Source organism: Palaemon carinicauda, chromosome 1, assembly GCF_036898095.1.
Source record: "Palaemon carinicauda isolate YSFRI2023 chromosome 1, ASM3689809v2, whole genome shotgun sequence".
Classification (NCBI taxonomy): domain Eukaryota; kingdom Metazoa; phylum Arthropoda; class Malacostraca; order Decapoda; family Palaemonidae; genus Palaemon; species Palaemon carinicauda.
In genome coordinates this window covers 144438841-144446340 of record NC_090725.1, presented here as the reverse complement: position 1 = coordinate 144446340, position 7500 = coordinate 144438841, and the positions used below count along the sequence as shown (strand labels likewise).

General features: G+C 34.1%; 1 protein-coding gene across 3 annotated transcripts in view; it reads right to left on the bottom strand.

Annotated features, from left to right (window-relative positions):
* Window positions 1-7500, bottom strand: part of LOC137652353 (toll-like receptor 2) — a 74564-nt gene that overhangs the window by 7732 nt on the left and 59332 nt on the right. The gene's annotated exons all lie outside the window — the stretch shown is intronic.

Genomic DNA, 7500 nt, shown 5'->3' with positions numbered 1-7500 from the left:
TACAGAGGCTATGGCACTACCCAAGACTAGAGAACAATAGTTTGATATTGAAGTGTCCTTCTCCTAGAAGAGCTGCTTACCATAGCTGAAGAGTCTCTTCTACCCTTACTATTTAATGTATTTTGTATTAAGCACTGAAAACTTATCTATATACTGTAAGATTATACATCTAAAAACATGGAATACAAATTATTTTATTATATAGCTGTTCTAAAAAAATTAGAGGAATCTTGTAATTTATTTCATTTTAATTTTCATACTTACTAGCATAACAGTACAAAAATTTCTTATAGCAATTCTTGAGATTCTCTTTTGGATACGCTTGTACAATAGCTTTATTTCTCTTAGTATTTCCACCATGAACCTCTTGCCTTCCCCCCCTATTATGTCTCAGATATATCAAGGTTTGCCACTGCCTAAGAGATTTATTAACATGTCTCCTATTTTTTTTTTTTTTTTTTTAGTTTTTGAAGAAAAGTTCACATTCTTCTTCTTTCCAACCGTTATTGTCATTATCATCTTCATTATTATTATTATTATTATTATTATTATTATTATTATTATTATTATTACAAGCTAGGCTATAAACCTAGTTGGAAAAGCAAGATGCTATATGCCTAAAATTTAATCCTCATCAATGCACATCATGAATAGACACTTGCTTATATCACTTAAAAGAGTTCAGTTACTGAAGTACTCAATGCTGTTCCTATGATTGCAAAAACAACAAAAGTGATTAAATAGATGATGGGAGGTAAGGTACCAAGGGGTGACAGAATCCCACAAGAGATATGCATTTATGGAGGCAACACAATGGAAACATGTTGTAATGGGTTATCTGGAATGTAGAACAAGCTTCCCAGGAACAAAATGAGGACTTTGCCATTCACCTGTCCAGGCAGAAGGCAAGATATCAATTTACATAAAGACCATCACGGTCTCATGTTGTTAAACACTACTGAAAGATCCTTACAAGGATTATCATCAACCACCCTTAAGACCCTATGGCAGCAAGTCAGTGTGGCATCAGACCTCTCAGAACACCCACTGACTTGGTGTTTTACGTGAGTTGAATCAAGGGAAAGAGCAGGGAGAAAATCCAACTACTGAACATGGTGTTTGTAGACCTAAAACAGACCTTCAAAAAGGTCTCTGAAAACTCCCGTTAAGGGTTGAGTGTCCAGACATGCTCAGGATATATCATTAGATTGCTCAATGATGGTGAGAGTACAGGGACAAGGGAACAAGTTTTTAAATTTAGCCATAAGCAAATGAGGACGAATGTTCAAATAGGCACATTAAAAAAATAATAATGCATACTTAACAAATATTGCCAAAACAAAGAAGAAATGCATGATAAATACAGATCACATATATGGTACATTGCTAGCAAACGATTATATGGTACCAAAAAAAAAAAAATACTGATATACATATGATTCGGTAACTTTGTTAAAGAATAGTTGTTACCTTTGTCAAAAACATAGATTATTATAATACGGTAACTAATAAAAATATTTTTTACCTTGGTAAAGATACAATTTTAGTGCACAAACACAAATTCCTGGTACGTACACGTACCACGGTTTCGTACACACACACACACACACACATATATATATATATATATATATATATATATATATATATATATATATATATATATATATATGTATGTATATATATATATATATATATAATTATATAAATATATATATATAAATATATATATATATATATATATATATATAAATATATATAAATATATATATATATATATATATATATATATATATATATATATGTATATATATATGTATATATATATATATATATATATATATATATATATATATATATATATAGAGCTTATATATTTTATTAGGTGCTGAAAAAATGATTTATTTTTGAAATGTTTTTTAAATGTTTTTTTAAAATGCAAATGTTCTATAGCCTCTTCTATTACATATTACTAGCGTACTAACTGCTTTTCGTGCACAACACTTTTCCAACACAATATTACTCCTTTGAACGAATGAAGGGGCCAGTTTCAAATGGCTTTGAATTGAATTAAATAAGGAATTTTATCTGGACATGGCAAAACGTTCTGTTTGATCTCAATACTATTTCTCTTTAACCTATGCCAAACAAGGATGTTAACGGCGATAAATATCATCACCGTAACACTAATTCCTGCTAGTAATATGTAGAATCAACGTTCTTCATAAGTCGGTGTCGGGTGGTCCATCTCGGTCAATTTCATCAACCGCTTAGCCACATGTGCATTGTATGGGAGAGGTAAAGATGGAATTGTTTTTGACCACGTGAAGTTCGCGAAGTAGGCTCGTTCTCTGATGATAGTCTTCATTCCATGCACCATGTAATTCGGGGACGTACCGATACAACCATCTGCTGCAACGAAGATTTGGGAATAAGACGTGGATCCGTCCGGGCATGATACATTGAAGCCGGCCTTGTCGTATCGTATCCACAAGCCGTTGTTCAGTCTGCAATTGAACTTATTATTGTCAAAGGGATAAAGCTTATCCAGACAATTTTCATTTGTATGGGAGAGAGCACCGTCTAGCACTATACCTAACTTGCATGAATCCATTAAGTTTTTATGGAATTTGACCGTATATGTTTCCTTGTCTGGGGAAATCAATACGTGTCTTGTCAAACTGGATATTACTGGATTTGAGTGATTCGTCATGAAAGTCGGAAATGGTGATATTCTGTAAGATTGCCAGGCATCGGAAGAATCAAAGGGAATTGTAATCATAATCCTGTGATTTTCAACGCTTGCTGTAATTAGGCTGTAATAAAATTCTAACCTACGTGCATCTAACAAAGGAATATAACCTAATTTCTCCCGTCCGTTCTCCACAATTAACGTTAAGTCTCTTATTGGCAACAAATGGGGTGACATTACACCTTTAGTCGCTAACGTGATAGCTTCCACATAGTCTTCTGATTTCGTAATGAAATGTGCAATTCTATTATGTATGTGATCTATTTTTGAATCATAATACGTTAACGTTGCCAACAAATCCTGTACTTCCATAATCTGACTGATTTTACTAGAATGTTCATTTACCAAACTCATAATTTGATTGATTAAAGCTAACTGATTCCTTAGTTCTGACATAATCAATTCATCTTCATAAGTCAAGAACTCAATTTTCTTATTTTGATTACTAATCTTAAGATGATTGGAAATTCCTAAGCCTAAACTTGCAATAGAACCAAAGATGTTTAGTGCAGCAAAAATAAACGGGTTACGTTTCTCAAGATTATCGTATCCTACAGTCCACATCAAAAGGTCACGAGCCAAATATTCTGCCTCGTAAGTCTTATTTTGCAAGTCATCAGATAGCATCTCTGCAACTTTTAGTGTCGATGCAAGCGAACTCTCTGTATTAAAAAGGAAAATGTCTTCTTTGCATTTCATTTAATGAAAAAGCAAACCTTGAAATGGCGCTCTTTAAGCTAGTGACGTCATTCTCTGGGAGAAAAATTGCTTGCATACGCACTTCAACAACTACGTTACTTGATGTAATAAAAACGTCTTCTTGTCTTTCAACTATAGTGCCATAATTAAAATCTATACTTTTAGTTTTAGAGCTCATCCCACACGAGAAAAATGTCTGAGCGAACAATATCACTCCGGACAATAAAAACTTCATCTTGGAAACCTGTAACGAGAAAAATATATGCAATTACTCCTATATTAAGAAGAAAAACTTTTAGCAAATAATGTTTACAAAAAAAAAAATAAAAATCTTTCCCTCACTTCTTTCCCTCTTATTTTAATTTCTTATGTGAGCCAATGGTACGATTCTCTCATCAGTGGGTTGGGATACATTTTTAACTCTAAACCTATTGGCCGTTAATATTTCCAAAATGTTAAATGGGCCTTCAAACTTAGGTGTTAGTTTATAATTGAGTCCTTTACGTACATTTACCTGTATGTATACATTATCACCCACGGTATATGTTTTAGTTGGCTTCGCTATTTTATCATGATTCCTTTTCATTATGATTTGTGATTCTTCTAAATTCCTTCGAAGGATATCAAAACGACTTTTGCTTGCATTCATACATTCTTTTAAAGAATTTGATAGATTAGTTGTAGGCGTAAATACATGGAAAGGCGTTCTAACTGGGGTACCATACAATGCTTCGTGCGGTGACATTTTAATTGATATATGATATGAATGATTCAGAGTACTCAGTACTGCAAGTATTGTAATATCCCAGTTGGGGTCTGATCCCCCTAGTGTTACTCTTAATATATTTAAAACCTTCCTATTTGCTCTTTCCACTAGCCCATTCGACTCTGGGTGATATATCATGGTATTTATTTTCTTTATGCTAAGGAATTCACACAATGAGGTGAGAAAGTGATTATTAAATTCTCCACCAGAGTCTGAGATTATCATGTGTGGAATTCCATGTTTACAAATGTAACACTCGTAAAATTTCCTAGCGCATTCAATTGCAGTTTTAGTTTTAAGCTCTATTAGTTCTGTATATCGAGTTAAAGCATCTACAATTACTAAGAGGTGCTTATTTCCTCTGTCTGACTCGTAAAATCCTGTTAATAAATCTAAATGTATCCTTTCAAAGGGTTGATTTGGCACAGGATAAGCCCCTATGCTGACAGGTGTTATCGTATGCCCTTTGTTTTCCTGACATGTGCGACAATTAGCTATGTGTTTATTTATATCTGTAAGCATCGTATGCCAATAAAACAATGATTTGGCTTTCGGTGACATTAATGAGAACCCCAGGTGTCCATGCAATGGATTTGCATGCAACCAATTCAGGACAGTGGAAATAAGTGAGATTGGTACCACTACCTGGTCGTTAGTTGCGGGTTTTCCTTGTCATGGTCCTACACAGAATATTGTCTTTGATTATATAATTCTGCTGCTTATACTTTATATATTCCTTTTCCTTATGATTGCCTTTCAAAGTATTTATAATTTTTTCTAATTTCTGATCTTTTCTTTGCCCAGTCTGTAATAATTCAGCACTCCAGCCCAAATCTTCTTGTTCAGATATCGTTTTAACAATAGGCATGGATGTTGATATATCTATTAATTTAGCTAAAGGCTCTGTACAAGATGACAGGGGTTGCGTGATAATGCATCAGCAATGATATTTGCTTTCCCAGGTAAATACCCGATTCTCGCGCCAAAGTCTTGAATGATCAAATGCCACCAAGTTCGTTTGGGGCTGTGGCTGAAGCCTTTAAAGAAGTCGGTTAGTGGTTTATGATCAGTAAGAACCTTAACTGGATAACCATATATTATGAACTTAAAATGCACTAGTGAAATAACAATAGCTAGCCCTTCCTTGTCTATTACTGCATACTTACTTTCGGAAGTTCTCAATTTTCGGGAATAAAAAGCTATCGGGAAAAATTGTTTTTCATATTGCCGAGGCGTCTGTTGCAATGAAGAATTCCTTACCGAAGTCAGGAAATATTAAGATAGGAGAACTACACAGTTCATCTTTCAAGGTATTAAACGCCTGTTGATGCTGCTCAGACCATACGAAATCTACGCCCTTCTTCGTAAGATCAGTTAAGGGAGCGGCTATTATTGAATAATTGCGTATAAAACGCCTGTAATATGCACTACAACCCAGAAATTGCTGTATTCCCTTGACATTAGTGGGTATCGGAAAGTTACGGATAGCTGACACCTTATCATGGACTACTTTAAGACCTTGGCTTGACACCGTAAAACCCAAATAGACTAATTCTGTTTTGAAAAATTCACACTTACTAATATTTACCTTTAAGTTATGTTGTCCTAGTCTCTGTAGTACTAGTTCTAATTTAAGTAGATGTTCTTCTAAGGTGTTGGAAAAGATTACAAGGTCGTCCATATAGGCATGCAATATATCCCCTAGCAAGTCTCCAAACACTATGTTAATCATTCTTGTAAATGTTATGGGAGCATAACGTAAACCAAAAGGCATCCGTAAAAATTCATAATGTCCCCTGGCTGTGCTGAAGGCTGTGTATGGGATACAATTTTCTTCTAATGATATCTGGTAAAAGCCTTTAAGTAAATCCAAACTGGTAAAATATTTATTCTGACCTAACAAAGATAAATATCGTCAGTACATGGCACTGGGAATCGATCAGGGATCGTCTCCTCGTTTAGGCGACGGAAGTCTACGCAGATACGCCATGTTCGATCTTTTTTCGGTACAACATTAATGGAAATTATAAGGGCTGTTCGATTTCCTAATGACTCCTTCTTCTAGCATTTTACCTACTTCATCATTTATTTCATTCTGGAATTTCATAGGGAGTCTGTACGAGGGTACATAGATAATTTTCTGCTTGTCCTTTAACCTTATTTGATGCTCGATCACATCTGTTTTTCCTAAGGATCCATCCGTAGTGGAAAAAAAATCCTGATATTCAGTTAAAAGTCCAAAAATTTTCTGCTGAATTTCTTCGTCTTGAATGTCTTTTTTTATTTTATTTTTAATAGATTGCAAAAGGGATTCATCCGCAACTGATTGACCATGATTGATTTCAGCAATGGTAAGAATACGATGTTTATAAACTTCTACATCCAAGATATGTTGATTTTTGTGAATTACTAAAGTGGTATTTAAATGATTACAGACTTCAATATTACATTGTTGATGTGAGCCTACTGTATAAATAGCTTGTGTGACAGACAATCCGTTAGTTTTCAAAGTGTCGGAAAGGATTAATATTTCAGATCCCGGTAATGTTTTTTTTACTTGCACTATTAAATTCGAAGGTACGTTCGGCTCGATAGATTGCATGCAAGATGATATTACGGATGAACGAGAATTCTGTTGGGTCGCGTATATTATTTCTTTATTAGTGAGACAAGTTATTGGTTCTTCAACGTACGTCACTGTTTTATTTGTTGTCTCCTTTTTATCCAAAACTGATTTTAAGGTATTAGAAGACTTATAGAATTTTCCTTTGATATACACGCCGTGCTTGGCAGGGGCTAAGATAATGTTTTGATTGCCCATAGATGGGTATCCTATAATTACAGCTGGATACATATCAATGTTTTGTACAACAACAAATGTATCGGCAAACGTGCGCTTACCGACCTTGAACTGAACATGAGTTACACCTATTACATTTAATTCATTATTTCCTATACCCGAGAGTCTTACTCCGGATTTTTCTATTGGGAAATTCGAAAACAACAAATGATGTGTCCTCAAATCCATGATATTACGTGGACTACCAGAGTAAAAAAATAATGTAAATGATCTGTGTTCTAAATTTACAGCAAATAATGTTGGTCGTAACTCATTTTGGCTTATTATTGTATGAATTCGTTGCAAATCTACGGGAGCATGCACTGATTTACTTAATTCGGCCGTGTGTTTCATAGGAAAATCTATTGCCTCACAATGATCTGATAAAACATTAAATTGATTATTCAATACTACTGATGTTGACATGAATGACCTTGATCCAAC